The following is a 27,543-nucleotide window of genomic DNA, read 5'->3' as shown; positions in this document are numbered from 1 at the left end:
GATGTAGTGGAAACTTTAAGAGGCTGTGCTCTGCTCAGTTGTTGTGTAGCCTAAGCAAGAAATGAGCCTTTGTGTTAAAAGCCCCCACTTTCACCTTTCATTGGTCTAGTGAATCCTCACCGAAGCCCTATGAGGGAGATACTGTTCCAATTTTCCAGATAAGGAAAAGGAGGGTTGTTCATAACCAACCTACCTCTGGACCTGTGTTCTCCACTGGGATGACAACCAGTGGTGGCCATATGTTGTGGTGAGCACTTGAAACGTGGTTGGTCCAAACTGAGATGTGCTAGAAGTGTAAAATACATACCAGTTTCAAAATGGTATGAAAGAATGGAAAATGTCTCATTCATAGTTTATATGGGGTACATGATGAAATAATATTTTAATGTTTATTCATCTATTTTTTTTTAAAGATTTTATTTATTTATTTGACAGACAGAGATCACAAGTAGGCAGAGAGGCAGGCAGAGAGAGAGGAGGAAGCAGGCTCCCTGCCGAGCAGAGAGTCCGATGTGGGGCTCGATCCCAGGACCCCAGGATCATGACCTGAGCCGAAGGCAGAGGCTTTAACCCACTGAGCCACCCAGGCGCCCCTTTATCTATTTATTTTTAAGACATTTTATTTTCTTTCTTTTAAAGAATTTTTTATTTTATTTTTTTAGTGAGAGAGAGAGTGAGAAAGTACAGTTGAGGGAGGGGTAAAGGGAAAGGGAGAGAGAGAATCTTAAGTAGACTCCACACCCAGTGTGGAGCCTGATGCAGGGTTTGATCTCACAACCCTGCCCCAAATCCAGTCAGTTGCTTAACTAACTGAGCCACCCATGTGCCCCACGATTTTTTATTTTCAGTTAATCTCTACACCCAACATGGGGTTTAAACTCACAACCCCAAGATTAAGAGTTGCATGCTCTACCAACTGAGCCAGACAGGTCCCCCTATGAAATAATATTTTAGGCACAGTGGGTTAAATAAAATATGTTATTAAAATTAGTTTCAGGGTGCCTGGGTAGCTTACTCATTAAGCCTCCGACCCTTGCTTGTGACTCAGGTCACAGTCTCAGGGTTGTGAGATCGAACCCCCCCATCAGGCTCCCAGCTCTGTGTGGAGTCTGCTCAAGATTCTACCCGCCCACCTGCTCCCCTTCCCCTCCACTTCTCCCCTTGCTCACCCTTACGCACTTTCTCTCTCTCAAATGAATAAATAATATATTTTAAGAAATTAGTTTCACCTTTTTATTTTTACTTTCTCCTCCAATTTTTTGTTTAAATTCCAGCTAGTTAACATAGAGTACAATAATAGTTTCTTTTTTGTTTTTACTTTTTAAAAATAGAGCTAGTGGGGGCACCTGGGTGGCTCAGTGGGTTAAGCCACTGCCTTCAGTTCTGGTCATGATCTCAGGGTCCTGGGATTGAGCCCTGCATCGGGCTCTCTGCTTGGCGGGGAACCTGCTTCCTCCTCTCTCTCTGCCTGCCTCTCTGCCTGCTTGTGATCTCTCTCTGTCAAATAAATAAAATCTTAAAAAAAAAAAATAGAGCTACTAAAAGATTTAAAACTACATAGATAGCTTGCGTTAGTAGCTTGTACTATATTTCTTTGGGATCCTACTGGTTCATAGTTACAGATTGAGGAAGCAAAGACTGGCTCTGGGGCTCTAAAGGCAGCACTCTCTCTGGTATACCTTCCGTCCCCTCCAGAGCTGTTTTATTTGGTGAAGCCGGTTTGACTGACAGCCATCTATGTGTATTTATTCATGGATTCATAGAACAAATATTTATTGAACAGTTACTGTATGCAAGGCATGTAAGAGAGTGGTATGATTTCACTCTGCCCAGAACTCCTAGTCCTGCTGTGGATAGCAGTCTTGTGCTTGGAAAACTGATAAATGGCCAAGTTGGAAGGTAAATGAGATGCGAAAATAGGAATGCTGTTCAGGGGGCGCCTGGGTGGCTCAGTGGGTTAAGCCACTGCCTTCAGTTCTGGTCATGATCTCAGGGTCCTGGGATAGAGCCCTGCATCAGGCTCTCTGCTCAGCGGGGAGCTTACTTCCCTCTCTCTCTGCCTGCCTCTCTGCCTACTTGTGATCTCTATCTGTCAAATAAATAAATAAAACTCTTTTAAAAAAGGAATGCTGTTCAGGAAGGGAAATATGAACTGGGTTGGAGTAATAAAAATTTTTTTAAAAAAGTAAAAAGACTTGGTTAAAGACCATCCTGCCCAGCTTTAAAGCCAATTTGCCCCATGAACTTCCCTAAATAGCCACAACCTAGGGAAACTGAGCAAGTCTGGTTATCACATTTCTTCTGGTCCTGTGCTTGTCGATACTTTAAAAAGAAACCAATCTGTGCACTTTATTTATTTATTATGTATTTTTATTATTGAAGTATAGTTGACATACTAGATATAGTTGACATATTAGTTGACATATTAGATTCAGGTGTACAACATAGCAATCCGAAAATCCTATACATTGCTTAATACTTCACAGTCTGTGCATTTGAGATGCAAGTCCTTACCATTGGGGGGAAAAGCCACTAAGAATTCTGCTTCATTTTGTCCCAATTTTTTTTTTTTTTTAATTTGTCAGAGAGAGAGCGAGCAAGAGCGAGCACAGGCAGACAGAGTGGAAGGCAGAGTCAGAGGGAGAAGCAGGCTCCCCGCAGGGCAAGGAGCCCGATGTGGGACTCGATCCCAGGATGCTGGGATCATGACCTGAGCCGAAGGCAGATGCTTAACCAACTGAGCCACCCAGGCGTCCCTCATTTTGTCCCAATTAGACAGAGGGAGATAACAAGAGTGATGCCATATGTCATAAGTGAAAATAACTGGACAATTCTAAATTTTCATTCTTTCCTTTTTTTTTTCTTTCTTTCTTTTTTTTTTTTGTGAGAGAGAGAATGAATTTGAGCATGAGTGGGGCAGGGGGGCAGGGCTGAGGGAGAGGGAGAAGCAGGCCCCCTGCTCAGCAGGGATGTGATGTGGGATTCGATCCCAACACCCTGGGATCATAACCTGAGCTGAAGGCAGATGCTTAACCAACTGAGCCATCCAGGTGCCTCCCAAATTTTCATTCTTAAATGATTGATTATTGGAAGGAATACTAAACCTAAAATGTAAGCCGATAAACATTTTTTCACTTCTTAGCAGTCCGTGCTCATGTCAAACCCTTTGATTTTTATATATCTTTTAACTCAACCTTGTGTAGAATAAGCCATTTTCTTTATCTTTTATAAGCCAAGTACCCTCTGCCAGTGATTTCCACAGGGTGATCTATAGTCAGTATCGTTAGTGTTGATATAGTCAATATCCTCAATATTGGAGACAACTTGCCTCAGCCCAGAGACGGAGTTTAGAGAGTACGGCCTGAGGATCTGTTTTTGTTCCAGGCCATTCCTATGCTCCCTAAAGTTGGGGAGGCCTATGAACCACTTGCCATCTTCCATTCTCCCCAGTAAGCTCAAAGGGCAGGAGGGTTGAAGGCTAGAAACATTTCGAAACACCTCTGACTGTCAGGGGGACTAGAGAGGATTATTCATAACCCCTTGGGGTGCAGAAATCGGGAACTTCCGAAGTTCTGGGCTCATGCATCTTGCATTAGTTATTTAGCATGCAGGAAACCCCTCCGCCCACGGTGCCAGTGGCACAAGGCTTCTTGGCACCCTTAAAGAAAACAAAGTTGGGAGTTTTTCAGGTTTCCCAAGGACCTCTGATTTCCTGCTCTGTTATCTGAAAATAAATAGAATGATTATATTCTTTTCCTTCTTCAAAGAGTGTGACTATACTTGATAATTTTTCTTAATGGCAGAAATAAAATAGTGGTTTGAGGGGCACCTGGGTGGCTCAGTTGGTTGAGTGGCTGCCTTTGGCTCAGGTCATGATCCCAGAGTCCCAGGATCGAGTCCTGCATCAGGATCCCAACTCCATGGGGAATCTGCGTCTCTCTCTGACCCTCCCCCTTCTCATGCTCTCTCTTTCCTTCTCTCTCTCAAATAAACAAATAAAATCTTTTAAAAAATAAATAAATAAAATAGTGGTTTGAGGAGACATACTGAGGAAGTGGCCAGGAAGATGGATTTGGTGAAAGACCATTCCTTCTTGACAAGAACAGAGCAGCCTAGAAGGCCGTAGATACCTCATTTCCTTGTAAGAACAATCCTGTGTCCTCTTCGGGTTACAGCCTCCTTGCAGCCCAGATGGAGCTTGGGTTCCCTTTCTTCTGGGGCACTGATTGGGTCTGGATACTTTTATTTTTTCACTTTTTGTTCTGAATTAATTTTAGACTCACAAGAAGTTGCAAAAATAGTACAGCGAGTTCCTGTGTCCTCTTCATCCAGCTTCCCTCAGTGATAACATCTTACATAACCACGGAGTGTTATCAAAACCAGGAAACTGAAATTCATACAATGTTATTAATCATACTACAAACTTGGCCATTTTTGGTGTGTGGTTATCTAGTCAAGATGGCTCAGGAGTTACCTTTGGAAGCATCCTACAAGACACCCTGGATATGTACCCAGCACACAACGTGAAAGACTAGCTTCACTTCAGACTCCACGAACATTCACGAGAACAGCCTAAGTGCCCTGTGGGAGGAAGCAACATTTTCTTTTTTGTAAGGATTAGCCGTGACATCCCTGCACAGCAGTGGTGTTTGGTTCAAGTTTTCTGAAGGCTGCAAACAAGTTCCAAAGAGCCAACTGTTTATTGGTATTTTTTTTTAAGTTTGATACTTTTTTTTTTTTAAGATTTTATTTATTTATTTGTCAGAGACAGGACAAAGGAGAGCGGCATGCAGAGGGAGAAGCAGGCTCGATCCACCTGCGCCAGAGGCAGGCACTTAACCGACTGACCCAAGTGTCCCTGTTTATTGGTATTAACTGGTTTTCTTATGCTGCATTTTGCCTTGTGCACTTAATACATACAAGTCCTTACATGTCTATAGAGTTTTAGATCTATAAAACCTTTACACATAGCTTACTGTATTTATTTCTTGCAGTTAGGATCCTTACTATAATTTATATTTTATAGGTTAGGAAACTGAGTGTTGGAGAGATTAGAAGGCTTGGACCCATGCCTAGATTCTGGGGATCACCTCATTCTAATGCCTCTTTTATTTTTCCTTCTCTCCAAATATTTTGTTGTTGTTTTAATTTTAATTTTGTTGTTTGGAATTTTCTCTCCCCAACTGTTTTAACAACAACAAAATATTTGGGGTTTTTTGTTTTTTGTTTTTTTTTTGCTATGCCTTTTAATCTATCAAATAATTCTGTAAGGTTTATTGTAAAAAAAAAAAAGAGCAGGCCCAAGCACACAGCCCTGGTTAACAATCTCCAGAAGGAACCACTTGAACTTTTAGCTGCAACTTTTGGTCCTTATCTTCACATCTCTAATAACATGCTTATACTGCTATTTCTTGATTTTTCTTTCTCCACTTTTAAGCACTATCTACTGATTTCCCACATTAGAAGGTGAGGATTTTATTTTCTGTCATTACCTTTTCCCCTGCTCCCATCTCACAACACACTCAGGATATTTCACAGTTTGGGGTATGTTGGTGTTTGGGGGTTTCTTTATGTGACTAAAAATGCTTGTCACTGCTGACTAGTTGAGTCATATATATACTATGATTACTTATCAACTTTATATTTTCCCTGAAGTTAGTAACTGTCAAGATTTTTTTCTTTTGCTTAGTTTTTTAAGCAACTTACCCTGTCTAATATTTTTCTGTAATTTTCCCCATGGCCTGATCTCCTGTCAGTAACATGGATTTTCTGTCAGTTTCATCTGTTTGGAATTTTCTCTTCCCAACTGTTTTGACCTGCTTCTGGAGAGGCTGGTTACTCTCTAGGCTCAAAATAAAGCTGTCATCCTGGATTTCCTTCCCCTTTTTCCTGGAGACTCCTTTTGCAGCTCTCCTTTGTTGGATTCCCTGAATTCTTTCTAGGTTTATTCATTCATTTTGGTGGAATCTCTTCTCAGATATCGTTCTCTAATATCTTCCAAGTGTAGTTGGAGATACCTTTTTTTGAAACTTTGCATATCTGGAGACTTCTTCATTCTACTCTCATATTTGAGTGATAATTTGGCAGGAGATAGAAATTTAAATCTAAATCTCATTTTCCTGAGAATTTTTACATTATTTTATTTTCTTTGCTTACAATGTAGTCATTAAGGTGTCTACCATCCTTTTAATACCTGCTTCTTTATGAGCAATCTGTTTTTTCCTTGTGGAAGTTTCTAAGGTTAGCCTTTCTCCCTCATTTCATGGTGACATGCCTTTGAATATTATAATTTTCATCCATTGTGCTGGGTACTTGGTGAGCCCTTTCCCTGCTTACTTTCTGAGAGATTTCTTAAATCTCCCATCTCCTCCAGGCAGTGTTATTATCTTTTATTTTAATGTTCTTCATTGAATCCAAGATGCACATTTTTTCACATTTTAAAACCTCTAAAATCAGGATTTAATTCATAGATAATGGCCCACTGCAATGACTGTTGTCCAGGCAGTAGTCATAACATCATTGTCACTGCCTATACCTTCACAAACTTGTCATCTCACATGAGCTATAAGCATTGTTGATACCACACATGTCAAGAAATGTAGTTGAAGGCAAGAAAAATGCCAGATGCCTTGGTGAAAGATCTTAAAAAGCAGCAAGGAGCTAGCATGACCAACTTGTAACTTGTGCAAGATTATCACTGAAGCATCAGATCTCAACTGGTCAGAATTTTCTGGTGACTTTGAAGAGAAGTGCTTGACATCCAATGATGTACAACTCAATTGAGAAAAGGTGAAACTACAAGGTAAGTCAAATAAAATAGTGCTAGATTTAAAATTTGAAAATTAGAAAAAACATCCCTAAGATTCTAGTGGAGTAATTGACTAAGAAATGATGCATTATCTGAGGCACCTAGGTGGCACCGTGAGTTAAGCCTCCAACTCTTGGTTTCAGTTTAGGTCCTGATCTCAGAGTCATAAAATCTAGCCCCACATCTAGCCCCACATCAGGCTCTGCCCTCAGCACAGAATCAGCTTAGAGTTTCTCTCTGCCCCTTCCCCCCTCAAATAAATAAACAAATCTTAAAAAAAAAAAAAAAAAAAGATGCATAATTTATACTCTAATGGCATGAAGAAATTCAATGAAGGAGAAAAGATGTCAGTGATTCTGAGTTAGGAAGTGTTTTCAGAGGATTCATACTCTGAAAAAAAAAAGAAGAAGAAGATTTAGACTCTGAATGTGACGATGTTTAGGAAGTAATACATTTTTCTTATATTTTCATGCACGCACACAATGGTGAGGTATAATGCATCTGTCTCTAAGCCATATTAAAAGTTCCTCGGTAGGTAAAAATAAAAATTATGCATTTTAAAAAATAGTACAAAAAATAATGATGTATCTTGTGGTTGATCCCATCTTCAGAGGGTGGGTATTTTTTATTTCTAAGAGTTAGGTTTTCTCTGAAAGTTCTTTTGGTGACATCCTGTTCTTGTTTCATGGATAAAATACTTTATCATCTCATGAGGACATTAATGACTGTTTTTATAAGTTTTCCTTTATATGTATAGTCTGGGTTTCTTCTGAATTGTTTTTTTCCCCTGTTTATTTAGCACCTCATTTTTCATATAAGTAATTCCCCCTCAGATGTCTTATAACAAAAATTTAGTACTAACAAGGTATTTGGACTCTCTGTAGACTAGAGTAAGTCTTAGGTTTTCCTGAAAGGAAAAGGACCTTTTCTTCAATAAGGACCATTCATTGCTTCAGAATTTTTTAGGTATTTTCTCTTGAGTTGTTTCCTGCCTGGGAGGTTCACGCCTGACAGTCAGCATCCAGGAAGAAACGTTGTTCCTCTGACAAGGTGGGGAAGGGGCTTAGGATGTAAGCTTCCAGTCTTCATTATCTCTTGTATTCTTGGACTGGGGCACCCATTTTCCTACTCTGGTGCTCTTCTTGGAAAACCAAGCTTCCTTTTATAGAGGACTAAGTCAGTTCACTCTTCTGCTTTCTGCCTTCCAAAATTTTGTGGCTATCATGTTCTCTCTTACTCTCTTTCTTCTGCAGGTTTATGGCTTTTGTTTGTCCCTTTTCTATAATTTCAGATGTATTTCAGGAAGAAGAAGCAGTAGATGTGTGTGTTCTGTCTTTAAACTGAATCTCTCCATATTCTCCTGCCTATTTGGAATATTTTCAGAATAAGTTATATAATTTTCTTTACTGTTAATATTTCTAGATGTTTCTTTCCTTTTTTTTTTTAACCTTCTTACTTTATACTCTAAAACCATGATCATTTTATTTTGTTTTGGTTTGGTCTGGTTTGTTTTATTTAGTGCAGAGAAAATAGTTTGATTTAGGAAAGAGGAGAAGGAAATGGAAGGGAACATGACTTTAAGTGGCATTTTATTTAATTCCCACAAAACCCAGCAAGACAGGCACAAGCATCCTGTTACATGGGAGGGAAAGGTCATGGAGATTACATACCTGCCTCAGAGTTTCATTAGGCAGATCCTGAAGTAACTCTTAAACTCTTGACTCTGATTCTCCTTGCTCTTCTGTCATTCTATGCTGAAAAAAGATGAGAACTGTTAGAAGCACCCTGTCAAATATCTCTGGTATCTGAGAAAATATTCTTCATGCCACATTCTAGATCCATCCATTCATTTCACAGCTATGGCAGAACATGTTCTCTTCTTCCTATACCCTCAACCAGAGGCAACTCACAGCATTTTACCAGCCCCTAGCTCCCTCTAACCCCTAACACCAAACAACTAGTTGTAGGTCACCAGTCTTAGTCAAGACTCTTTATGGTGGGAGGTGCCTGGGTGGCTCAGTGGTTAAGCCTCTGCCTTCGGCTCAGGTCATGATCTCAGGGTCCTGGGATCAAGCCCCACATTGGGTTCCCTGCTTGGCGGGGAGCCTGCTTCCGCCTCTCTTTCTCTCTGCCTGCCTCTCTGCCTGCTTGTGATCTCTCTGTCAAATAAATAAATAAGAATCTTTTTTTAAAATTTAAAAATTAAAAAAATAGACTCTATATGGTGGAAACATTTTTTGGGTTTTGTTTCCCAGCTGAGAAATGGAGGTGTTAATATATAGATGTTTCCAGGGATCAGCATAGGTGAAAGTCTGCCCTGACTATAAACCTAAAAGCGAGTCATTCATTCTGATTATCAGTGTCGAAGTGAGATGTGTCAGTGGGGCCTGGAACCAGACTATCCTCACAAGTCCAGCTGAGAGAAGAGTATGACAAAGGCTGGGCCTGAGGGACAGGGGTCAGCAGAAGATCTGAATGGGAAAGGGTTGCTGCTAAAGGCTTAAGGGGCAATCACCCAAAGGGGTCAATTAGACAAAGCAGTCTTTGAGGTGCCACTTTGTCAGGCTCTGGAGTGGGAAAAAGGGCTGTTGGTTTATTATGAGTAGAACAGGCCCAGCTGATAAGACACAGGGCGCTGAGTTTGATTTGAACTTCAGATAAACAACTGATCATTCTTAGTGTGAGGATGTCCCATACAATATATGGTACGTGCTTTTACAAAAATTATTTTGTTGTTTATCTGGAATTTGAATTTAATTGGATATCATGTATTTTCATTTACTAAACCTAGCAACCTTAAGTAGGGGGTGCATGTGAGTAGCCTCCAAGATACGCAAAACACCTTGAAGGCTGTCTTGCAAGAAAATCTTATAAGGAAGCCAAATACATGTAAAAGAGCAAAGAATCCACTCAAGTTGAAGCAGGGAGAGGGGGCCTCTCTCCCATGAGCCCTTTTTCCCATTCCCTCTTTCCTGCAGCCGCTTGAGGCACCACCACCGAAAGTGAGAATTGACTGGAGGACATGCATAACTTCTTCCATTTAGGGGGAGATAGGTTTCTTGGGTTATTTCTAGGAAAGTACCACCATGTCTGTCAATGGAAGTGTTAGAGTAAGTGTTGACCAGTTTTGAAGGTAGTAAAGACCTTACTTGCGGGAGCTGATGGCATCAGTACCAGAGGGCAGGACTCTGTCCCCTGAGGAACGGGGCTCAGGTGGGCAGTACAGGTTTTCAGCTGGCTTCATGCTGAAAGAGGCCAATGTGGATGGTTTTACAGAGCTTCTCTGGTACCCAAGGGATCTGATACATGAGCCACTGAATGGGGTCTAGAGAATACCAGTATAATCTGGAGGGAAAGAAGTATATACTTTCCTAAAGTGGCACCATTTAATGGAGAACAGCATGGTATAGTTTAGTGCATGACATTTATTACTTCTGATACTTATACTTTTAAAAACCTTGTTGTAATATTTGCCAAAGACTCAAGATTAGTTCAAGACTCAAGGGAATAGGGAAAAAAAGGGAACTATATTTGAAATTCCTGAATGTGTTTATAGTAACACAAATTATGATCGCCTATCAGTGGATCTTATAGTCAGCGGGGGAGGGGGGGATCACTAGAGCCCTGGATGATATATCTTGCCTTCAGCTGATATCTACTTAATGAGATTTTACAGCACTGAGAATATCTGTGACAGCAAACAAAATTTTGCACTGATAGGGCCAGGAAAGACAAAAAAGAAAGATGATCAATGTAAATGAAAAAAAAGCGCAAGGTGTATGATGAAACCGCACAAATGAGAAAGCTTTTTTCTTCTGCCCCAAGCAGAATGCTCTTCAATGCAAGACAGATGCAAAAAGAGCATCTAGCTGCTTAAAATGAGAGCAAGCCTGTTGGCTTAGATAAATGACACCCTAGAGTCCTGAGAGAAGTTGCAGATGTGATCACAGGGCAATCCGACCGGGAAGGATCAGGGAACAGAGAGACAGCAAAAGACCGGAGATGGGCAAATGAGTTCCAGATTTCCCAGCACAACAGGAATAGTGACTTATGGATCTGTGCACTGGTGAAGTTTAATGCTGAGCTTCAGCAAAACTCCAGAATGAATGATTAAAGGGGCTTTGTGTGTATTTATTAAAGAAAGTGGTGACTGCGAGGCACTCTCTTGAGTTCCCTGAAATCTGAGCTAAGGCCAACCAACCTTGTTTCCATTTTGTAGCACTTGACGGGAGGAACAGGAAAATATTATAGTCAGGAATGACTTGTGTTAGCAAGACATTTGCCAGGAGTCTTTCATGACATCCCTGCACACAGAGAAATGTGGACCCCTGATTCCAGGGTTCTCTGTATTCCAGAATTCACCACGTGCAACCTCAATAACAAGGGTGCAAGGAAAATAAAACAAGCATAACAGAAATACTTAAAAATGAACTTTCCTAAAACAGACGACTTTCTGAAGTAAGATAGACACACTAAAATATCTTTCCTCATTTGTGTTAGTTTGCCAGAACTGCCATAACAAAACACCACAGACTAAATGGCTTAAACAACAGGAATTTATTTTTTCACAGTTTGGGAGGCTGAAAGTCCAAGATCAAGGGGACAACCGGGTTGGTGTCTCCTTAGGCCCTTTTCCTTGGCTTGTAGAAGGCCGTTTCTCCCTGCATCTTCCCATGGTCTTTCCTCTGTGTCTGTCTGTGCCCTAATCTCCTCCTCTTCTTCTTCTTCTTCTTTTTTTTTTTTTTTAATATTTTATTTATTTATTTGACAGAGAGAAAGGGAACACAAGCAGAACGAGCGGGAGAGAGAGAAGTAGGCTTCTGGCAGAGCTCGATCCCAGGACCCTGGGATCATGACCTGAGCCGAAGGCAGACGCCTAACAACTGAACCACCCATGTGCCCCCTAATCTCCTCTTCTTATAAGGACACCTTAATGACTTGTTAAAGACCCTATCTCCAAAAATACAGTTTCTATCTGAGGTACTGGGGGTTAGGACTTCACCATATGAGTTCTAGGGGACACAATTTAGCTCATAACATCACTTTATACTAGCATCTGTGCCAGCCCAAACTGCCAACTTCTATGCTGAGAGCTTGCTGGTTTTCTCGTATAATACAATAATAAAGATAGGCACTATCATATTAAATGCTTACTATATGCCAGGTACTGTTTTACCTATATATACTCACTTAATACTAATAAAAATCCTATAAGGTAAATATTCTTCTTCTTCATTCATTTTAGAGAATGGAGGCTCTTGGTCAAGTAGGATTTCAAGCTGGATGAGCTGAATCCAGATCCATTTAAATGCTATCTTTTTTTTTTTTTTTTTAAGATTTTCTTTATTTATTTGACAGAGAGACAGCGAGAAAGGGAACAGAAGCAGAGGGAATGGAAGCGGGAGAAGCAGGCGCTTAACAATTGAGCTGCTCAGGTGCCCCTAAAGGAATACAAAAAATTAAAAATTTAAAAAAATAAAGGAATTCAAATCAATTGCAAAGTGAAATTATAAATCTTGGAAAAGATACTGGGTTTCAAGAAGTCTTACAGAGAATTGTTTGAATGAAGTCCAAAATAGAAAACAAAGAAGAATCTGAAAGAGTCAGACTGTTAATTGAGGAAGAAGAAAATCATGAAGATATCAAAGGACCACAGAAGTGAAATATTTGCATATAAAAGGAAAAGTAGGGGTTCCTGGGCAGCTCAGTTGGTTAAGTATCTGCCTTCTTCTCAGGTCATGATCCCAGGGTCCTGGGATTGAGCCCCATGTCAGAGCCTACTTATCCCTTTCCCTCTACTTGTTGCTCTGCCTACTTATGCTCTCTCTCTGTCAAATAAACAAATAAATATTTTTTAAAAAGGAAAAGTAAGGACCTCAGGACAGTGAATCAAGCCTTCTAATATTTTTTGCAGAAATGACAGTCTTTACAATTATAATCTGCATGTCAAAAATAAAATGAAGATGATTGTACCTTGCTATCAGTTTTGTCAGAAAATCTCCTTCCTCCCATAAAATAACAGGGCTTGAGCATTCTATTTTTGTTTTCAGAACTGATGCACTATTGCCATCATAGCTGAAACCTTGTTAACTTGAAGGTAAATGAATTAATTTGCAAGATGTTTGGTTTTATTTTTAAGATTCATTCTAAGAAACACTATTTTCAATATTTAATTGATTTTTTTCCTGTCTTAAATGGTTTTAAGTGGAGTTTTTACAGGATTAATTATGCTTTGCTAATGACCTTCAATATTATTTCAGCTGATTAAACAATTGCACCCAGAAAGTATGTGACTAGTGTCAAGCTGCAGATAAGTTGTTTCCAATGACGTACCTTGGGGATTCTTGTTTTATATATATATATGTGTGTGTGTGTGTGTGTGTGTGTGTGTGTTTTGTTTGTTTAAGATGTAATTTATTTATTTGACAGACACAGTGAGAGAGGGAGTACAAGCAGCAGCAGTGGGAGAGGAGAAGCAGGCTTCCTGTGGAGCAGGAAGCCCGATGCAGGTCTCGAACCCAGGACCCCGGGATTATGACCCAAGCCGAAGGCAGACACTTAATGACTGAGCCACCCAGGTGCCCCTATATTTTAATGTTTAATTTGGTGAAGAGCTATCAGACATGCTTATTTAATAAATTGGTTGAAAACCTGGGAGGGAGGGGCACCTGGGTGGCTCAGTCAGTTAAGCATCCTCTTGATTTCAGCCTAGGTCATGATCTCAGGGTCCTGGGATTAGGCCCTGCCTTGGGCCTAGCACAGGGTCTGCTTGGGATTCTCTCTCCCTTCACCTCTGCTCCTTCTGCTCATGATCTCTCTCTTAAATAAATTAGTTTATCTATTTCAGAGAGAGACAGAGCTAGCAAGAGAGAGCTGAGCAGGGAGGAGAGTGAGAAGCAGGCTTCCCACTGAGCAAGAAGCCTGATGTGGGGCTCCATCCGTGGACCCTGAGATCATGACCTGTGCTCACTTAACTGAATGAGCTACTCAGTGTCCTCTAAGTAAATCTTTAAAATGGGAAGGGACGGGAGAGAGAAAGAGAAAGGAAGGGAACCTAGGAGGAATAGCTTATATGGCAGATAACAGGAAGATCTGCAAGGATTTCCGGGTGAGAACATGAATTTTAACTAGAAAAAATGCATTTAGGTTAAACAGTGTCTATTTCATAAGTCAAAAGAGAAAAGAACTGGCTAGATTACAGACTCAAAAGAATTATTTAGATGTTTGATGACATTCCTAGATTAAGCTAAGTAATCCTAGTTTACCAGGTAAATACCTAGCTATTATCTAGGGTCTTGCAATCCCTCCTAGATATCATTAAAAACAACAACAACAACAAAATTGGTGTAAACCTGAGTATAACCAGGATATCAAGATATTGTAAAACAGAGTCCTATAAAAACAGTTGAAGAAAATATTATCCTTAGGAAATGATACAAAGAGATACATAGGAGTCATTTCCTCGTGTTTGTCAGCTGCTCTCAGGTATTTGGAATGTGGAAACGAAAGTGGCTTGTGCATTGCTCCAGGGAACCCTGGGTGAAATAGTCAAGAGGTGTATTTGGGTTTAACATATTAGAAGAGCCGGTAACACTTAAAGGAGGGCAATAAATGGGCAGAAAACTGACCTTCCTGTCTCGCAATCTCCTTCAGCCATGTTTTATGGTTTTCAGTGTCTTTTGCCTCCTTGGTTAAGTTGATTCGTAAGTATTTTATTCTTTTTGATGCTCTGGTCAATGGAAATATTTCCTTAATTTCTTTTTTGGGTTGTCACTTTTTCTCCACAAGAGATTAGCTTTGCCTGTTCTAGAATTTCACACAAATGCAAGCATACACCATGAACTTTTAAAAAATATATATATTTTATCAGACAGAGAGAGAGAACACAAGCAAGGGGAGTGGCAGGCAGAGGAAGAAGCAGGCTCCCTACTGAGCTAGGAGCCCAGTGCAGGACTCGATCCCAGGACCCCGGAATTATGACCTGAGCTGAAGGCAGACACTTTCCCGACTGAGCCACCCAGGGCACCCCATACAGCATGAACTCTTGTGTAAGGCTTCTTTCAATATGCATAATTGCTTCGAGTTTTGTCCATACTGTTGAGTGTATCAGTAATTCATTGCTTTTTATTGCCCAGTGGCATTGCATTGAATGTCTAGCTTACCGTAGCTTGTTTAGCCAGGCCCATGTTGATGGAGGCATGGCTGTTTCTAGTTTGGGATCATTATGAATAAGGCTGCTATACACATTCTTATTCAAGGCTTTGTGTAGACAGATGTTTTCAGTTCTCTTGGGCAAGGACCTGGGAGTGGAATTGCTGGGTCATAGGGTAGGCATATGCTTAGTTTATAAAGACACGGTCAGACCTTTTCCCAAATCAGTGGAGGTAAATGTATTTTTTAAATTTTAGTAATATTTTTCTTCTGTTTTATAGTGGGGGGGTGTGTGTCTCTTAATGGTCATGGCCTGCCAGCCAGTGCCTGCTACGTGCTGGTGAGTGTTAGCCCCCTTGCCAGGAAAAGAAGCCACTTGCCTCTGGGCAATGAAGTTTGGGTGTAGCACCTCTCACAAAAGGAGGATTTTTGGTCACAAAAGTTTATTGCTTAGGCAACCCTAGGGGTGCTTCCAGGCTCATTCATATGGCTCTGCTCCCTACACTTTATCTTCCTTTTTATTTGTTCTGAATTGCCTTTAAAGCTCTCTTCTGTTCAAACACACATGTTCTGAAGGATTCAATGAAACCCTTTTCATTATGAATGTGATAGCAGACACAGCCTTGTGCACCATGACGTTCTACTTGACCCTTGTGAGCCAGGAAAAGGATATTTTTATGTTTCAGCTTTCAATCTTAAAGCGAAATACAATGTGACGCTCTAGTCTGTGTAAGTGACATTTTCCCACCCACTGAAGCACAAGGAGGTAGGTAGTTTGGGGCAATTGAGATACAGTGAGATTGTTTCTCTCTCAATGGGGCTGTTAAGCAACTGTGAGAGAGCTCCCTTCTCAGGGTTATTCAGTGAGTCAAAAGGGTCTTTGTGCATGTAGAACTTAGAACATTTCTAGAGGATAGACCACAGTAAGACAAGACATTGGAGAGGACATTGTCACAAAGCATTTTCCAAGGCTTTCCTGCCACAGACTGTGACTAATTTTGTTGAAGGCCAAAATCGTCTTATGAAAGGACACTGGGGGCGCCTGGGGGGCTCAGTGGGTTAAGCTGCTGCCTTCGGCTCAGGTCATGATCTCAGGGTCCTGGGATCGAGTCCCGCATCGGGCTCTCTGCTCAGCAGGGAGCCTGCTTCCCTCTCTCTCTCTCTCTCTGCCTGCCTCTCCATCTACTTGTGATTTCTCTCTGTCAAATAAATAAATAAAATATTAAAAAAAAAAAAAAAAAGAAAGAAAGGACATTGGTTAAGATTGGGCTCAGAAGGGGTGCCTGGGTGGCTCAGTGGGTTAAAGCCTCTGCCTTCGGCTCAGGTCATGATCCCAGAGTCCTGAGATCGAGCCCCACATCGGGCTCTCTGCTCAGTAGGAGCCTGCTTCCTCCTCTCTCTCTCTGTCTGCCTCTCTGCCTACTTGTGATCTCTGTCTGTCAAATAAATAAATAAAAATCTTAAAAAAAATGATTGGGCTCAGAAAAAGCTCAAAATATCAATAATGTAGACAAGGCAGGAATCCATTTCTCTCTCACATAGGAGTCCAGAAGCCAGCAGTGGCCCAGGGCCATGACAGCTCCGTGATGGCACTCCATGGCTCATTCCGATAGACCAAGAAGGCCCAAAACACTTCCTCCCAGAGCTGCAGAGTAGAGAACTGAGTGTGCTCTCACTTTTTAAAAAAAATTCAAGTATAGATAAATATAGATGTTATATCAGTTTCACAAGTATAACAGAGTGATTTGGTGAGCCCATACATTATTTATTCTTGCTTTAAAAAAAAAAAAAGAAAAGTTTCTCCTAAGCCAGATGTCAAGCCCAGGTAGTGTTAACAATGAATACGTGTGTGCCTTTTCCCCGTAAGGTGACATCTTGGCAGTGCCAGCTCCTATTGCCTCCCTCTGTTGGCCTCAACTCTTGGTCACATGGCCACACTGAGCAGCAGGAGATCACAACATCTAGAACTTCAGAACTGGGGTGCTGGTAGGAAACTAAAAAGGGAGAATGAATGTTGGGAGGTTATGATCAAGCTCTGCCATTGCAGCACTGGGGCAGAATAAATAAATCAGTCTGCACATCTGCACTACCCTAGATGGTAGCCTCCCACCCAATATGGCTGCTGAGCAATTGAAATGTGGCAGGTCCAGATTGGGATGTGCTGAAACTAGAAAATATAACAGGACTTCAAAAACCTGGTGTGAAGAAAGGAATGTAAGATATCTCTTTTTACATTTGTTACATATTAAAATGTTACTATTTTGGACATGCGTTAAAGAAAAATGTTAAAATTAATTTTACGTGTTTCTTTTTACATTTTTTAAAATGTGGCAACTAGAAAATATAAGATGATACATAGACCTCCCATTTTATTTCTTTTTTACCCCTCATATTGTGTTTTTCACAGTTTATTTTATTTTATTATTTTATTTGATATTTGACAGAGAGAAATGGTGAGAGAGGGAATATAAGCAGGGGGAGCGGGAGAGGGAGAAACAGGCTTTCCGCCAAGGACGGAGCCCAGTGCTGGGCTCAATCCCGCAACCCTGGGATCATGACCTGAGCCAAAGGCAGCCACCTAATGACTGAGCCACCCAGGTGCCCCCCTCATATTCTATTTCTACTAGACAGTGCTGCTCTAGAAAAAGCGGCTAAGGGTCTTCTGATGGCTCCTGGCTTGGGGAATGAGACTAACATGGGAAGTTTAGCAAGGACAGAAAGAGAGAACGAGAAATCAGGGAGTTCACAAAGGAAAGCAGGGAGGGCAAATAGGAAGGAGGATGAGAGGGAGGGAGGGAAGAAGAAATGAAGGATTCAGTCATGGAAGAATTCTAGTTTCAAGGTTGATTTCCCTGATGGTGAGCTGGGGAAGAATTTGGGGAGTACTGGGGATGCAGGAGAAGGACTGAAAAGTGGCTGCATGGAGGGAACCAAAGGAAAAACCATTTTTCTGATTTTTTTTTTTTTTTTTTTCTGGCCTGAGATGCAAAATGCTAAGCTTTGGGCAGCACAGTGACAATCCAGGACTGAAGCACTGGCATTCTAGAACCTTTTGGAATGATCCTGTATGTCTGTAATCTGTCTACTCCTCCTCCCTTCCTTAACCTTAGGCAGTGGCCGTGGGAGCCTGGCAGGAGGCATAGCTGTGCGCTCGCTGCTGTAGTTTGGTGCCTTCCCACAGACCCCTGATGTATCTCTACTGGAAGGTGCTGGTCAGCACGCTGGTAGGGCTAGGACTACTTCAGTAGTCAGGGCACCCCTGGGGGCAGTCACACATTAAGCCTGGTCCTCTGGGAAAACCTGGAAACAGCTTTAAAAAAGGCGCAAAATCTTCTTTTCTCTCCTAGAGACCCAGAGGAGAAAACTGAGCTTATTCTCTTTTTTAATAATAGTTTTATCCCAAGCCATATGTTAGGCACAGATAGAGTTGAAAAAGAATATAGAAGAACTGGCAAATACCTGGTGAATTTAAGCTGGATAGACAGCCATTCTAGATCTGCTTTGGAAACTAATTTATCTTGGTTACTTATCCATATTGATTCAAAAGGAAAATGGAGAAAGAAGATTTTCCGGTTTGTTTTGAGCACCAATCTAGAGCTAGAGAACCCCTAATTCTCTGTGTTACTTTATAAGTTTCACTATCCACAACAGATAGTGATCTGTTGTCACGAGGATGAGTAGAATATAGCATTTAGTAAGTACTTCAAGTTATTACAGACAAGGGATGATTTAAGGCCAAATTATTTTATAATATTAATAATAGTAATTATTATTATTATTAATGTAATTTTAAAGGCAATCCAGTTTTTCTAACTTGAAGTCTTTCATTTACAATTCAATAACTTTTAAAAAATGTTATTAAAATGTACTTTTCCGGGGCACCTGGGTGGCTCAGTGGGTTGGGCCTCTGCCTTCGGCTCAGGTCATGATCCCAGGGTCCTGGGATCGAGCCCCACATCGGGCTCTCTGTGCTGCAGGGAGCCTTCTTCCTCCTCTCTCTCTGCCTGCCTCTTTGCCTACTTGTGATCTCTGTCAGATAAATAAAGAAAAAATCTTTAAAAAAAAAATAAATAAAATGTACTTTTCCAAGATTTAGACTTTTGAGACAAAAGTTTTAAGTTTAGGTGCGCCTGGCTGGCTCAGTCGGTAGGGCACGTGACTGTTGATCTTGGAGCTGTGAGTTTGAGTCCTATACTGGGTGCAGAGATTATTTAAAAAATAAAATATTTTTTAAGAGTTTTAAGGTTGGATTCTCAAAAACTTTGTATATACAATTCAACTGTATTTAGCTATACCTGGCCATATTTTTTTTAAATTAACATATAATGTATTATTAGCCCCAGGGGTACAGGTCTGTGAATTGCCAGGTTTACATTTAACAGCACTCATCATAGCACATACCTTCCCTGATGTCCATACCCCAACCACCCTCTTCCTACCCTCCCACTCCCCCCACCCCACAGCCCTCAGTTTGTTTTGTGAGATTAAGGGTCTCTTATGGTTTGTGTCCCTCCTGATGCCATACCTGGCTATATTTAAATAGCCATTGTTTTTATTTTACACATAGTACAAAATCAATAGGAATGATAGGATTTTTTTCCAATTTCAGCCATTTACTAATAGATCTTGTTAATATTTAGAGTTAAATAATCAAGGTACAAAATATAAGTCTGGGTAAGGAAAGAATTACTACTTGCCTAAGAGACCGTCATGGGTTGGAGATGTAGGTTGCTTTTTTGATGGAAGCCTAGGGAATACTGTCATTGCTAAGCAAGTAGTAAGCAAGTTGGCACAATGACTGTGGAAGACTTTTCGCACCTGGGAAGTGGCCCAAGAAAGAAGTAATATCATAACACTCTGAACCTGCTTAGACAGGTAGAAGTGGAAATTTTATGATTATAGTTTCTCACTCCTTTCCCACTTGGAGTATGAATATGTTTGTGTCATAACTCAAAGGGGTTAATTTGCTTTTAGAAGGAGCATGGTGAACTAGGGCCTGGAGGCAACTACCTTTGAACAGCTGTTCCTTCGGCAAGTTTTGCTAGTGCAGGGGAATGAATGCCACTGTTATTTAATACAGATCCCCCCCGCCCCCCCCCCCCGCCACCCAAAGTTCAGCCTTTTTCATTTTATGATAGTATTCAGTAGTCCAGCTGGAGCTTTTTTGTCTCTCAGCTGAAACCAGCTAAGGAGTGGTATGAATACCCTTTTCTAAGGTATGAAATTCCTGCAGCCTACAAAAGCCCATTGAAGAGTTGTCACGTCAAAGAGTGCTAGAACAGGAAGAGACTTAGAGCTGTCATTCCAGCTCTGCTGTGTCACGCATGAAGAATGACCCTCAGAAAACAATCTGAAGCTGGGAACTGGGGCAGAGCTGGACTGACACCCATTTCAATCCAGCTCTCTCTTGAAGGACAGATATATATCATTTTTACGTTTCACTTAAACAACAGGCAGATATAACATGGATATAACAACTAAAATATCTCCTTATGTTAATATAATAGCTAAAATATCTTGTTATGTTAACAAAATGTGTGCTTTTAAATATGAAGTTAGAGTTTGTTCCCAGGCCGAAGTGACATAAACATACCCAAGTCCTTATGTCCCCACCTGTCTTCCTCCAGCCTCTACCACTAAGTGAGCACCTGCTGCCAAGGGAAAGAAACTCAGGGGAAAAACAACAGGAAAAAAACAAGGGAAAGAAACTTCCCAGGGTCTGAGTTCCGAAGGTGAAGAAAAGGGTTAGAGAGACGGAAGGACAAAACTGGATGGTTGGATCAGGTAGAGAGCTAGAACCCATTTCTCCAAATTCTCAGCCCAGTAGTGTACACAACTTGTAATTGTTGTTTTCACAAGGTAAGAACAATAATAAAATCTGCTTTACATCCTGGTACCCTGATTGGATTTGTATCAGACATGTTCCATTCCTTACACCATTTCACATACAGTTTTTTTCTTTAGAGAAAGAAGTTCAAGTCTATGGTATAATGGGACAGGAAATCTAAGGCATCTAAGAGAAGCTGTACTATGTACCTTTTCTTTTTTCTTTATTCTTTTTCCTTCCTTCTTTCCTTCCTTCCTACCTTCCTTCCTTCCGTTTTGTTTTGTTTTGTTTTGGGGGTAGGGATGCCAGATACAGGACGCCCAGTTAAATTTGAATTGATAACAGGGACACACTCATAAAAACATTATTCATTGTTTATCTGCAATGCAAATTTGACTGGGCGTGCCGCATGTCTATTGGTTGTCTCTGGCAGCCCGTTGGGCGGCGCCCCACTGAGCTCCCCTCGGTGGAGCTGAGCTCAGCTTCCGGAAGCAGGTTATTTGCCAGACTTGCTGTGGGAGTTGGTTTGAAGTTATTTGGATTTGATGACCTTCTCCTTTACTCCTTTATGCAAGAATCCACTTACCAAGGCGACTAAAGGAAGTGGTAATCAGATACTGCTTTCTAGAAACTATTAAATAAGCAGTCGCCATCCCTTTTTCTCCACCTTCCTTCAGGCTTGGTGACGGGATCACTGGGATATAGTCACTCTAAATTCTGTTTTGCATACCCTTTATTGGAGTACCGTTTTTTAGAATGGCATTTATTTATTCAGTTATATTAAACCTGTAACTGATTTTTTCTTCTGGAACATGTGAGCAGGAGGTGAGGAGCAGTCTCTCTCTCCTAGCAGCTGGGATTTGGTTCATTTCTGCAGATAGAGACGGGCCTTCCTGGCTGTCTCCCTGAAGATGAACAGTAACAAGCACATGGCCTCCAGCGTCTGACGGCTCTGCCACCTGCTACCTGTGTAACCAAATGCCGTGACTTCACCTCTCCATGCCTCATTTTCACATCTGTAAAACGAGGATGTTATTATGAGGATGGCAGGACTTAATAAAGGCTGTTAGAACCTCGCTAAGGCCATTAGTGCTCGCTAAGTGTTAAATCAGTAGATCAGCCTCCTAGGCAGTTCCTGTTTTCTCTAGAAGCCACTAGTTAAGTGGTTATAACTGTTCCACCCAACCTATAAGATTCCTAAAGGAATGTCTTAATAACTCGGGAGGAGTACAGGTTTAGAGAATTTGGCCATTCTGTATGGGAAAAATATAAATTGTTATCATCAGGGATGGATCCTTTTTAAAAATCTGGGAAATTTTAAATCACAAAGAAGGACATGGGGGTGGCGGAAGTACCCTTTCCACTCCTGGGTAGCAGAGGGAAACAGGCAACTATTGGCACGGATGCAGAAAACGGGGAAACTTCTTGCACAGTTGTTTTCCATACTGGAAAACAGTATGGAGGTTACTCAAAAAGTTAAAAATAGAGCTACCCTATGACCCAGCATTTGTACTACTAGGTATGTAGCCAAAGGATACAAAAACAGTGATCCGAAGTGGCATCTGCATCCCAATGTTTATAGCAGCAATGTCCACAATAGCCAAAGTATGGATAAAGCCCAGATGTTGTCCATCAACAGATGAATGGATAAAGGAGATGCGGTAAACACACACACACACACACACACACACACACACACACACACAGGAATATTACTCAGCCTTCAAAAAGAATGAAATCTTGCCATTTGCAACAACATGGATGAAGCTAGGGGGTATTATGCTGAGTGAAATAAGTCAGAGAAAAACAAATACCATATTATTTCACTCAGATGTGAAATTAAGAAACACGATTAGATGAACATAGGGGAAAGACAGGAAAAAATAAAACAATAAAAATAGAGGGAGAGAGGTAAACCATCAGAGACTCAGCTATAGGAAACAAACTGAGGGTTGCTGGACAGGAAGTGGCTGGGGGGTTGGGGCAAATGGGTGATAGACATTAAGGAGAGCACTTGAAAGAATGAGCACTGGGTGTTCTGTGCAACTGATGAATCACTAAATTCTACCCCTGAAACTAATAATACACTATATGTTAACTAAATGGAATTTAAATAAAAATTTTTAACTAAAAAAATTAAAATCTGGGAAGTTTTAGATCACAAAGAAGGATATGGGGAAAGTGGAAGTACCCTTTGCACTCCTGGGTAACAGAGGGAAATAGGCAACTCCTCATTACTGACTCTGAGCTACTCTGAGTGAGTGACCCATGTGGCTGCTCTGAGGCAGAGCCTCAATGGATCCTGCTTCTCCTGCAGAGCTGATTACCCAGTCTCAGCCTTCCTCCCTTGCCTCCACGATATTATCACCAAACTGGCAAAGAGAGGATTTGATAACACATTCGAAAACTCAACAAGCACAGCACTAATAGAAGACCATTGATCATGTTGTTGTGTGCCAGCAGGTATGGAGAGAGAGGAGGAACAAGCTTCTTTATCGGGATAAATGAAATGTAGATAATGGCAAAAAGGATATAAAAATTTTTTTAAAATTGAAAACAAACAAACACTGCAGCACTAAATTATGAAAGGAGCTTCACCATAACACTTGGTGTAAATGTCTGCTTTGAACACTAGGAGTCATCACGTCTTAGGTCCTTCCAGTGGTGGTGGGTATCCAGTAGCAATAGAGTCTGAGCACGGAGTTTTTGTTGTTGTTGTTTGCGGGGGTTTTCATTTGTTTGTTTTTAGAGAAAGAGGTGGCAAAGGGAGAGGGAGAATTTTTTTTTTTTTTTTAAGGTTTTATTTATTTACTTGCCAGAGAGAGAGAACACAGGCTCCCGCTGAGCAGGGAGCTGCTCACCGGGATCCCACCACCCTGGGATCAGGCCCTAAGCCAGAGGCAGTCATTCAACCAACTGATCCACACAGGTGCCCTGAAGGAGAGAGAATCTTAAGCAGGCTCCACGTGCAGCTCAATGTGGGACCCCACACGGGGCTTGATCTCACAAGCCTGAGCCAAAGTGAAGAGTCAGACACTTAACCAACTGAGCCACCCAGGGCCCCTGGGCACATATAGTTTTAAAAAGCTCCAGGGGGTAGGCATAACCAAGTTGGCAAGTTCTAAATCCCTCACTTAACATTATTTAACATAATCCTAGCAAAAGTCCTACCTGTTAGTTGTTTCTGTCTTTCTTAAATTGAGACCCAAGAAGGTTGAGAAGCTTGCTCAGGTCACACAGCTCACATGGGCAGGACCTCACTGTGATTCTAGGTCTGTGTGGCTCCAAAGGCCAGATTCTTACAGCAGACACGGTTAACCCCTCAGTGTTCCTAGCTGCTCAAAGAGAGTTCGAAGGTCTCTCTGCCCTGCTTTGGGGTTCTGCCTTTAAAATAAAAAAAAAAAGAAAGAAAGAAAGAAAGAAAGAAAAGAAAAAAGTTTTTTTTAACTGTTGTAAAATATACAAATAAAATTTTACCATTTTAACTATATATAGGATGCAATTCAGTGATATTAAGAACACTCACGATGTTATGTAGCCATCATCACTATCCCTTTTAGAACTTTATTTTTATCATCCCAAACAGAGGATTCTTCTTTTTTAATAGGAATTTTCTGGCCACAAATAATGAATCATGTGGTTGGATGCAAGAGGCTTTCTTTTTCTTATTTTTTTTTCATAAGTAGGCTCCACTCCCAACGTGGGGCTTGAACTCATGACCCTGAGATCAAGAGTTGCATGCTCCACTGACTGAGCCAGGCAGGCACCCCAAGAGGCTTAAAAAAATTTCTTTTTATTTATAAAACCCAGTGAAGAAACAAAACACGGCAAAAATAAATCACATCTTAGTGACATCTTTAGAATTGTAAGGTTAGATATACTTGAGAATTATTAGATAATTTTTAAAAAGCAGGATAATTTAGAAGGATCTCTGTTTGACTTGTGCTTCACGCAATTCTCAAACCTCTAATTCCACTCCACATCTGGCTACAATCTCTCCTCAGCCCCTGAGGCTGCTTGATCTGACTGTGGCAAGACTTCTAGGCAGAGCACAGCCTCACTGGCCCTGTCAGTTCCTCTCAAAACGCGCCCCACTCATCACGCAAATGTGAGTTATTGCATGCAACATCTACCAGTGGAGTCCTGCCCAGTGACTCCTTGTGAGACCTTGACATGAAATGCATGGGTTTCCCACTGTCTAGCCCAGTGTTGGCCCAGATGGGGGCCCAAGAAGGAAGATCGGGGTGCTGTGTACATGAGGCTCAGGGCTAGAGAGTAAATAAATACATCCCTCTATTTTAGCCAAAAGGGCCCCAGTAGTAAGCACAGAGGAAAGAATGAGACAGTTGGGGCTGGATGGTAGAGAAAGCCATTTATAGCTTGGACCCTAAATAGACAATCTTCCCCATATCATGAAGACTGTAGAAACTTCTGTCTTACTGTACTACGTGGGGAGGAGCCTCAGAGTGGCTGAGGGAGCTCAGAGAGAGGCCAAGAGGCAACGGGGCAGGAAACACAGTCTAGCTTCACAGTTAGTAGGCAGATAGTATTCTACAAAATCGTCTCCAGAGTAGTTTCTGAAAATCCCCATCTACTTTTTTTTTTTTTTTTTTTTTTTAAATAGGCTCCATGATTTGAGCTAAGATCAAGGGTTGGATGCTTAACAGACTGAGCCATCCAGGTGCCCCACTGAAACCTCCATCTTAAAATCTACACTATGAGCAGTTGTAAACAGAGATGGAAAATTGGTGACATAAAAGAACAGACTTCTAAGAGTGGACAGTAGGACACTGTTCCTGACACAGGGCTCCTGAACCTGGTAAGTTCCTAAGTGATAAGAAAACTAAGAGCATATTTTGTCCTAATCTTTGACCCTGGTTCCTGACATAAATTCCCTGGAATTTCCTGGATGATAGGAATGTCTTTTATTCTAATGAAGCAACTCTAGATGGGGTTCTGGGTGGCTTCTGGATGGGGGCTGGTCACTAGAAGGACCAAGCCAAGATTAGAAGCTTAGAACTTTCAGCCCCACCCGCCATCCTTCGGGAAGAGGAGTGGGCTGAAGATCAAGTTAATGATAGATCATGCCTACGTGATGCCTCCACAAAAACACCATAAGTATGGGAGGTGGGAGAGTTTCAGGTTGGTGAACGTGTTTATAGGCTTGGAGGGTGTTATACCCCAACTCCAAGGGGATAGGTCCTACCTTATACATCCCTTCATCTGGCTATTCATTTGAATCCTTTGAAATATCCTTTGTAATAAATTGGCAGTAGTAAGTAAACTGTTTTCCTCTGTTCTGTAAGCCATTCTAGCAAATTATTGAACCTGAGGACAGGGTCATGAGCACTTCCAATTTGTAGCCAAGTCAGAGGTTGGGGTAACTTGAAGACCTACCACTTGCAACTGGTGTCTGAAGCGGGGGGCGGGAGGGCAGTCCTGGAAGTATAGGGTCTGGGCTAACTTATCTACTCTAGGAATTCAGTGAATCTGACACCCAGCTGGTGTCAGAGAATTGGGGGATGTGGGAAAACCCCACAAATAAGGAGACAAAACTATTGTGTAGGAGAGGAAATGAAAATATGTATTTTTCCTAGACAGACACATAGAAATAGGTCAATGGAACTTTGACTACAGAAGGAAAAAAAAAAGGCTAAAGGATACTAGAACTGTAGTAGAATGAAGACAGCCTCCTAAAGCAGTTTAAGTGGAGACAAATTGGAAATTGGCACAAGAAAGTCACCCTGAATTATAGTATGTTTGCATGTTTATATATTAACAATAAGCTGTGGATTGCAGGTATTCCTTGGTGTGCATTCAGTCCTGATTAACTCTTCTTCTTCTTTTTTTTTTTTTTTTTAAAGATTTTATTTATTTATTTGACAGAGAGAGATCACAAATAGGCAGAGAGGCAGGCAGAGAGAGAGAGGAGGAAGCAGGCTCCCTGCTGAGCAGAGAGCCCGATGCGGGACTCGATCCCAGGACCCTGAGATCATGACCCGAGCCGAAGGCAGCGGCCCAACCCACTGAGCCACCCAGGTGCCCCCCTGATTAACTCTTCTGTTGCTTCAAATCAAGTCTGATTAAAGTTCTGTCTAGGGGCGGAGCCTAGGTGACTTAAGTGGCTAAGCATCTACCTTCTACTAAGGTCATGAACTCCCGGTCCTGAGATCCAGCCTCACGTTGGGCTCCCCGGACTGGGGAACTTGCTTCTCCCTCTCACTCTGCCTCTCCCCTCTGCTTGTTCTCTCTCTCAAATAAATAAATAAAATCTTAAAAACATATAAATTAAAGTTCCTTCTAGATATTGGATCTCAGTAATTCTCTGGATCAGATGGCTCCCTTTAACCATGAAAGCCAAGAAGGTAGTTTCACGAGTTGGGAGGTGAGCGTAGTTCCTTTTGTATTCTGTGTTAGCTGTGTTTTTTTCTTTCCAGCTGGACCACAAGTTCATGAGCATGCCTGGCATCATAGAGGTCAGGAACTCTCCAAAAGAAGATCACCATATTCAAGTATGAAAGCCATTGAGAGCTGAACTGTTGGTGAGAAAGCTGGAAATTAAAGCCTTGTTCTTCCTGTTACTGAGCCAGTGACCCAAGGACAAAAGCTTGGAGTAGATTAAGCTGTCAGAGCCACAGTTACAACATCACCCTTCCTAACTTCCTTAAGGAACAGGTGAGCCTGTGCACATTGGAAAACTGAAAAGCCCTATCTAAATGTACCACAATGCTTAATCAGCACCTGGGCATATTAATAG

At 41.3% G+C, this 27,543-nt stretch overlaps 1 long non-coding RNA gene across 1 annotated transcript in view; it reads left to right on the top strand.

Moving 5' to 3' along the window:
* Window positions 1-25,576, top strand: part of LOC131811351 (uncharacterized) — a 43,807-nt gene extending 18,231 nt beyond the window's left edge. Inside the window, exon 4 of the long non-coding RNA XR_009345903.1 lies at window positions 25,411-25,576. This is a non-coding gene — a long non-coding RNA (uncharacterized LOC131811351). The remainder of the gene's footprint in view (window positions 1-25,410) is intronic.
* The last annotated feature ends 1,967 nt before the right edge of the window (window positions 25,577-27,543 follow it).

The sequence above is a fragment of the Mustela lutreola genome, chromosome 11, assembly GCF_030435805.1.
Source record: "Mustela lutreola isolate mMusLut2 chromosome 11, mMusLut2.pri, whole genome shotgun sequence".
NCBI classification, from domain to species: domain Eukaryota; kingdom Metazoa; phylum Chordata; class Mammalia; order Carnivora; family Mustelidae; genus Mustela; species Mustela lutreola.
The sequence above is the reverse complement of the archived record's forward strand: the minus strand, read 5'-3'. Positions and strand labels throughout refer to the sequence as shown.